This window comes from Pagrus major, chromosome 21 (assembly GCF_040436345.1).
Source record: "Pagrus major chromosome 21, Pma_NU_1.0".
Lineage (NCBI taxonomy): Eukaryota > Metazoa > Chordata > Actinopteri > Spariformes > Sparidae > Pagrus > Pagrus major.
The window spans coordinates 468425-477509 of NC_133235.1; the positions used below are offsets into that span (position 1 = coordinate 468425).

The 9085-nt window shown below is 38.7% G+C and overlaps 1 long non-coding RNA gene across 1 annotated transcript; it reads right to left on the reverse strand.

The window, feature by feature from the left end:
* Nucleotides 1-472: 472 nt before the first annotated feature.
* LOC141016289 (uncharacterized) lies at nt 473-857 on the reverse strand. The gene is made up of 3 exons (XR_012180595.1): nt 809-857; nt 658-728; nt 473-578 (listed from the first exon to the last, which is right to left on the reverse strand). It is a non-coding gene; the product is annotated as an uncharacterized lncRNA (long non-coding RNA).
* Between the last annotated feature and the right edge of the window lie 8228 nt (nt 858-9085).

Sequence of the window (9085 nt, forward strand, 5' to 3'; positions counted from 1 at the left end):
GACATTCAATAAATGATAATCAGGGCCGCTGGAAAATTTAATCTCCAGTCCAGAATTATCCTCTCTTCTGTCTCATGATTAGCAGGCTAGCAGCTGGGGTGTTCCTCCTCTTGTTTTGACTTTGTCTTTCTTTTGCTTTCTCCCGATTCATATTGCCGTTTGGAGGCCATCTCTCCACCTGCATCCAACTGCCTGTCGGCGCATCTGACCGCTGATTGGTCAGATGCTGCGTGCTGTCAATCATTGCGCCAACGTGTGCGGTGTCAGATTACTCGTTTTTTTTTTTTTCTCTCCTGCCTCGGGCTGACTTGGTGCTCTACGCGCGCCTCACGGCAGCGATGCGCATCCTTTGCGCATTTGCAGAGAATGTGTCCCCTTGCGCAAAATGGGGCCCCCCATGGATCGTGGGGCCCTACGCACAGCGCGTGTTCTGCGTGTAGGGAGGGGCGGCGCTGCACAAATAAATATTAAAACCAACATTTTTGGAAAATGAACTCATACATACCACTCCGCAAAGCTACGGTGAAGGCCAAGAGAGGCGGCGGAACAACGGCCTGCGCCGCGATTTAATCACCCAGCTACATCAGACACACAAAGAAATAATCAGCTGGGAACTGAGTGACAGAGCCGCGGGACGGCAGACAATTGTGGACTTACTGAAAGGGACAGGCAAGCGCATCCAGGAAGGGCTTCTGGCGGAGCGATGCGTCCCCCCACAGCCGATTGCGCTACAAATAGCGGAGATCGCGTCACCAAAGTGCCCGTGTTACGCACACATGAACAATGGAAGACTAGCAGAGAGCATTACCTGAATGAAGAGGATTGTACACCCGCAACGGCCACGCCGAACCACCGCGATAGACAAGCCACAGCCACCAGAGAGAAGCGGAGGAAAAGGATGAGACAGGTGTGTCTGCACCTCTATATGTAAGGGCGCATTGTGCCGCCCCTCGATCAGGATGCCCAATAAGTTGGCACAGTGCCATATAGTGGCAGGGAGGGAGACGACCTGTCACACGTCTCAGTTATAAAGACATATGCTTTTTTATATACATATATTTTTGTGTGTAAAGTGTATTTAATTTAAAGGGAAACTATAATTTCTTCATGTTTTTTATAAGACTGTTATATGTCAGCCAATTAAAATGACCATATCAGTATAAAAAGCATATACTTTTTATATATGAATATATACAATTATATATAGCTTTTTGTATGTTAATGTTATGTAAACTATGCTTTTTTTGTTTTTTTTAAATAAGATTCTTATATGTCAGCCAATGCAAATTACCATTACAGTTTAAAAAATATATGCTTTTTATGTATTAATTTATAACGTTTAACACAAGTTTCTATAGTCAAAAACATATGAATCACATATTAAAATGACATGACTTCATTTGTTCCTATACTGATACTGTCTTGGATCAAACAAGTTTAAAACTGTCAAGACATGGTTTGCCTGGTCATCGCCCAGAACAACTAATTTCACCATACAGTGATATAAATGCAGTCTGTATAGATCTGTTATGTTGAAAACATGGCTGCAAACTTTCAAGTCAGTAGTCTTTATTAACAGTGGAACATTGCTGGGATTACAGTGCCGACAGCAGTAAACAAACAGCAGTAAACTCTAATCTTAGAGAAGATCGTGTTTTCAAAGATATCCTTTGAATGAACTAGTGGCAAGATAGGAATATGTTTCACAATTTCTTTTGATATTTTCACACACGTGTCATGCCTGGATATAGACATGAAGAGCACATGCTTATTCTACTCCTTCTCTAATATGGGAACGGCGTCACCATCAACTAATTGTTGTCATTACAAACTGGTGTACACACCTAACTGATTTGCCTCTTCACATCCAAAGAAAGGAAATTAAAGGCTTAAAGGGAAATTTTGTTGATTTTCAAACTTTCCCTCTATCTATCCGAGTTAGGGATATAATGTGAAAAACATCTGCAGTTGTTGACGATGTTCTCCGTGTCTCTGGTGCGCAGCTGCAAAATCTGTTGTTCTTCCGCCTCCAGTGACGTCAAATGACGGCGCTGGCCCCAGAGACAGAGAACATTTGCAACAACTGCAGGCATTTTTCACACTATACCCCTAACTCAGATAGATAGAGGTAAGGTTGAAAATCGGCAAAGATCTCTGAGCAAATGCTAGTACTGCCTACTGTGTAGCATGCTTCACTGATGTAATCTACCAGCACATCTACAGTACGCATTACGAGTATGGTGATTTTTTTTTTCCTGCACACTGCATATCTCACAATAAACAGGCACTAAGCAGTGCATAGTATGGTTAAAATGCTGTACATACTTCCAGCAGACAGTAGTCAGTACAAGTATTTGCTCAGGGCCAAGGACTGTGTGATACACTTGTGTAAAACTTAGAGCAAACAAAACAGTTTAATGGAGGGCTGTGGACACAGTAACGTTTTTACTTTTTGACCAGAGCTCAGTAATCTTGGCGTTGATCGTGCTTCCAATGCTGGAGAGCTGGGTCCCTGGCCACCTCTCAAGAGTTGCACCTACATATGAACAAAAATAAACAAAAAACAAAACAGAAAAACAAAAAACAAGAATGCAAAACCTTAGTACAGTAGGCTGAAATCAGGAAATACACAAAAGCGGAGACTATTGAGGAAACACCTATTGAATCCGAGGTGTATACGTGTATATGTAGATATAGGCTATATAATTAACTGTATATATTGTTTTAATTTATTTTCATTCCAAATTCAATTATCTGTATATTTGTACTATGTATGAAGGGGCTACAACTCATTTTGTTTTGCAACCCTGTGTTGTAAAATGACAAATAAATGACCTTGAAAAGCTGAAAACGTACTGTAAATGGCATCCAATTTATTTTTGTCCAGTGGTAGACGAGCATCTGTCTTACAAATACTGTGGCCAAATTTGCATTGAGGGCATAGGCCCATGCAGTTTCTCAACCATGACTCCAGTCCCAGGATGGATCTCAACCTGTTTAGACAAGGACTCAAGGTGAACATTTAAAGTTAGAATATATATGATTTGTTCAGACCAACAGATTTTAGACATTAAAGCACATTAGATCTGCCATACTCATTAAAAGGTCTATTTTATGTGCTGTATTTATTTATTCTTTACAAAAACATTACTTTAGAAGACTGGGAGACAGTCAGTGATGGAGTGACAGATGCAGACGTGGAACTGGTCAGCGTAGATCTTGGCATGGACAGCAGTGAAGCGGCAGATGGAGAACTGGACCTGGACTGCGGACAACCTGGGAGGGCCAGCGGTGGTGTGGTACGCTCCAACCTGGATCTCTTAGGAGATGCAGCCGAATCAATTAAATTCCTCATGCTCTGTAGGAGTCCTGGCACATCTAGACATAGTATATCAAAAACAAACAATTAGTTATCATCACTCTTGTTACGCCCCAGTCTAGGGGTGCCTAGAGCGCAATATGAAAACGGGTCCCCAATCTTCCCCGAGTCCCAAACAGCCACTCACAAGTTTTTATATACAACAGAATAGTTTATTTACAATAACTTAATGGATCAACAACTATAAATATAACTAAGGAAGCAACTTCGGGGTGGACCAAGGCCAAAACAATAACCAAAACACCTCTATCTGGGAAAATAAATCTCTTAGCTCAAAAACCAAAATCACAATAAACTTACCTCCCTCACTAACGAAAAAACAGGAGAAAACACGTTCAAATGAAAGGGCAGTCCACCCTTATGTAGGAACATATCTGTCCATCGCCTCTGCATTACATTGAGGCCCTGTTGTTCTTGTTAACCCTTTTCATCTGGATGAAGATTATTTACATGAAGGAGGCACCTTTCAGGCTGACATCTTATCTCCTGGCAGAGAGGATAGTGTTCTCCTGGACCATAAAGACTTCAAATGAGGACAGTTTTAATTAATTTACAACCCAAAGCCTTTGGATGAACTTTCTCTCCCATTTCTGAACTCTCTTTCCCCTCAAAACAGATAAATCCTGCCCTCACAGGTCAGTCTGAGGAAACATGAAGTTACCTACTCTCTCCACATCAGGAGGGACCGAAGCCATCTGGTTATCAGAGACTGTGTTAATACAATGTCTTTACATTTGCAGATTAAGTAACACGCCTGATCTCTTTCTACCTATTTCTCTCCCTGTCTCTATGACTTCTGATCCACAAACACTCTCCAGAGTGGACACCAGACACCTTCTGCTGAGTTGTTCTATGCTGTTACTCTGTCTTCTGTTATTTACGACCCTTATCTGTGGTCGCATTCCAACCAAATGGTCTCTGTGTTCCTCCAGATTTCAGACCATTTCTAATTAACCATTAAGTTAGGATCTCATTCTCTTAATTCCAACAGATTAAGGATCAGTAAGAGAAGCTCATAAAACTGATCTTTCTCCCGTTTCTCTGTGATGAAATTTGACTGAAATCAAATTTAATGTTTAAATGTGTCTTGTGTTTGGTGGAACCACAGTGCCCTCCAGTGGTGAGTCCTGGTACAGTTGGACGAGAAATATTCTGTTTAATATGTTCATGGTTATAACCAGTAAATGACTCTGATATGTCTTTGTTTTAACAAGTATTAAGCTGAATATGTATAATTAATGTTTAATCACGTCATAATCCTTTTCATGATAGACAAAGTACATCTATTGAGCCATGGTGAGAAACTGTGAAAGGTGAAGCACGGTTTTGAAACGTTTAAAACTATAAGTTTAGTTTAGTGAGTTTCTGTGAATCTTCACACCTCCACTAAATCTTGGAGACAAAGCCGGTAAGCCCCGCCTAGACACGCCTCGATTTGCAAATAATAAAACGGAGAGATCACGTCTCTCGAGTTCAGTTTTTCAGTTTTTAAGGTTCAGTTTTTAGTTTGAATTTTTGTTTTAGTTTAAGTTTTGTTTTAAAGTTTCTTTTGTAACTTATTTTGAAGCTCTTTACTTTACTTTGAAACACGCTCCAAGACAGCGATCTCAACAGAAGTGCTCACACGTTGATTTTTCTCACTTTATATTTTTCGCAGTATTGATTAGCTTCTTTTATTAAGTTTGTACCAGAACGAAGTTCTGTTTTAATTTGTTTTATACAGTTAAGTATCGTAACCTGCTTTTGAAGAAGTGAACTTAATTTAGATTATCTTGCATTAACTAACAACGGAAGATCCGCCTGATCAACGTATCATCCTCAGTTATTTTATTCAAGAAGTTAAATTTAGTTTACAAAGTCAGAGCCTGAAAACCACTCGAAGAAACGAAGAAGAACATCTTTATCACAATCATCATCACGACACTACAGCAACTTGCTGTGTCCGAGACCGTGCAAGCGGTTTCCAACGAAAGACTCTGACAAGCCCCCAGCGCTCGCTAGCGGTACCATCCCGCTGGGCATTGAGCCAAGATCTGCACCGGATCGGTACGGGACCAGCTGCCCTCTTCCTAAGACAAAGGACCGAGGTGCCCAACCGACTGATACCGGACGAGCTGACCCTCGGCCATTGGACCGGGACTGCCAGCTAGAGCCGCAAATCACCCGAGGGAATCCGCTGCCGCGGACTCCGCAGCTCTGCTGAGAAAGTAGGCTCTCCATCACTCACAACAGCTGGATTCACACATGATACATGAGATGGTGTATATGGCTCTGATTAATATCTTTTAGCTTAAGAGAAATTCGTTTAGGGTCTCGTTAGTATTAAAATTACTCACGTAATCTTTAAATGCTTCAACCTAAATCGTAATCTCACCATCAGCCCATATTCCACTAATAACCCATTACTTAGTTATTTCACTTTTCCTGTTACCTGTTGTTATTCATTTAAATTGCCATTTCATTTATTTAACCTGAATTATTTAGTCAATAAACATATTTAACCGTATGTCGTTGTCTGTGCAGGTTTGTTTTTAATGTGGAGAACCGATGGATATGTGTAGAATTCACTACTTCATTTATGAGATTGAATAAATTGATCTGAAATTGATTAAAATTGATACAAGTTAAACTTGTCCAGTCGAATTTGATTAATTACCTCCGGTTTATTCAAATGGACAAAATAACGGAGGTGGTGCCCCATTAACGAGTGTTTTATTAATCGCCAGTGATTAATAAATTACATTTATTATTAGTGTATCTCCTACACTTACTATTTAAACAAACAAAAGAAAAGCTTGTTGATCTCCACCCAAGGCTTTTCCAAACGGACATGTGGTTGGTTAGAAGAGGAGGAGGATGAGGAAGTGCTGTCTCTTCTTGACAGCCGCCATCTTGGCTCCTTATATATTGGGTGTCATCAGCTGCAGCCAATCACAGGTTAGGATCGGATCTCTCTACACCAATCACCTCTTGGGGATGGCACACTCCTATTTGCATATAAAATCAAAACACACACACACAGCAAAACACACAGCAAACGACACAAACTATGACCACAGTCATAACACTCTTCTTTAGGCCAAAGTAGCGTACAACACAGTCAATTCAGCCTACAGTCATTTAGACAAAAAAGTGTAATAGTTGTCTAATGGTTCAATGATTGATATAATGATACCTTGAAGAACCATCTCCTTCAATATAGCATTCTCTGCTTACGTAACCATTCAAAAAGGTTTGTTCCACCTGGTGTCAACTGTCAAAGTGTTATTATGTCACTTTCAATGTCAAATTGACAGAGGCTATGTCAAGTGACATGGTTGTCAGTTGATATACTGATATGTTAGGACACTTTCAGCAGTACACTGGTTGTAACTAAGGGATTAAGCATGTATAAGTTGTGCTTATGCATTAACTTTTAGTCAAGTTAACTTGTGTAGATGGGTGCATGTTTCTGAAACAAGGTTTCACTGCCAACTAACAACTTTCTAGCATTTGTAGTGCGGTATACATGATGAAATGGTGACAAAACTGTTAAAACAAAAGTATGAGCTCTGTTTAAACAAGTTACACTTTAAAACTAGAGTTGACTTGTTTAAATGTTTAAAGTTTCTACTTTAACAGTTTTATTGCTGTGAACACATTCCACCAAGAACATTCCAAACTATTTTATCATTTATACAACACAACAAATGCGAGAAAGTCTTTTGTCAGTTGGCAATGAAAGTTAACACATAAGCTAAAACAGGCTGAATCTCACCCTATTCATAGTTGAACAACTAACAAATTATTTTGAAATGCTGTAAATTAAAGAGGACAATCTGCAATTAAAGCCATAGTAACTCTATCTTACTACTAACAAAGATGACAGTGCCTCTGTAGTGAGGCCACCCTCCTCGTTGTTTCTTCCCATGGCGCCATTCAATAACAGCTGAGTAGTTTTTATCTCGCTGAGCTTCCCAAAATCCTCCCCTTCACTCCACTGCACCACGGCAAACTTCCTCTTCATGTGTCCTGAAGAGATCAAATAAATCAAATCTTTGCTAAGCTTAGCAATCAATAAATAGAGTAGACAGAAAATATGACTAAGCTAAACATCCTTTTTTGGACAAAAACCACTTCAGGTATCTGCAGGTTTAGGCCAGTTAGATTTAGGATTTTTTTGATGCCGCTCAGAATGAAATTTAAGACAAATGTCACATATATCGTGATATACAATTCTGTTGTCTAAATTGATAACACCAAGCACATATTAACCCAAATTTCTTCCTAAATTTGATCCGAAATATTTGAAGGAATATAATTGAAAATTGCATTTTTGGTTTTATATCACACTTTACATTACCACGCAAGTCTTGATTACAAATAGATGAGCACATATTGTGATGTACAGTATATCGCTATTGAGAAAAAGTCCTGATGATTATTGTGATTTTTACTTACAACCAACCAGAGAGGGTCAGGTCAGAATCAGAATCAGAATCAGAAATCCTTTATTTGTCCCGCAAATGGGGAAATTCCTTAGTCACAGCAGCCAAAGGACAGTATCACACTTAAACAATAATAAAAAGTAAAAAATAAACAATATAATAGAGATAAGAAATAGAATTAACTCGTATATACATAGTATTTACAATATGAACTTGGTATTTACAATATGACATAGTATTTATAATATGAACAGTGTAAGTATAAGCAGTTTTGTATTTTATTTACAAACATTAAATAATAAATATGGGTATTAAAAAATTGTCCAATTAGTGCAAACCAGAGAGTGTGTGGATAAGAGAGTGTGTGGGTCTGGTGTTTGCTATAAACAGACAGTAGAGAGATGCAGGAAGCACATCACTGGCTACAAGATGTTTTTGATCATGGTTATTTTGGCCAAAGGCTGTGCAACCAAATATAGTACATATATAATATAAATAATTATTCTATTTACTGATTTAAAGGGATACATTTAAAGTTTAGAATCAAAAACAAATATTCTGTAATATTGCAGCAAATAGAATAATATTATGTATTATATGCTCAAAACGTTAAGCCTACCCATTGTAATCTATTCATTCCCCATGTTTCTGTCTTGTAAATTGATAATTCCATGGGAAAAATGGATCTAGTTAACAGCTGTGCAGTCCTGATCACCTGCTACCTTACCCATGTTTATAAACAAACACATGTGGCTATGCTTTATACATCTCACAATGCTCTAGTGACAAAACTTAACTTGCATGCAGGCTATATGACTCACCTGTAGCTAGACGAGAGACCCCCTACCAGCCGCTCTATTTTGTTTCTCATCAGATCTGCATTGATCTAAGAAATTATCATTTTCGCTCTTCAATGACGGAATTCTTTAATCCCTGTAGTCTAACGTTAATTACTAGGCTACATGAGTTAACGTATCTGTCCCTGCAAACATAATATGAGGGTTGCGGGTTCCACTTGTGTTATTGGCCTATCATAGAAATCGTATTAAAGCTAATTTATGTTAATGTTACGTTACCTTCTAAAAATGCGCCACTTTGGGTAACGTTAGCTAAAAATGACTGTTAAGCTAGCTAGCTAAGTGAACGCTGAAAATGAATTAACTTTAGCCAGACAGAAAATCAATTGTTACATGAATAAATGTATGTCAAATTTAAGCTAAAACATTGAAATACATATGTTAATTCACTTACCTCTAAATTCACCCAACTGTATGATAGC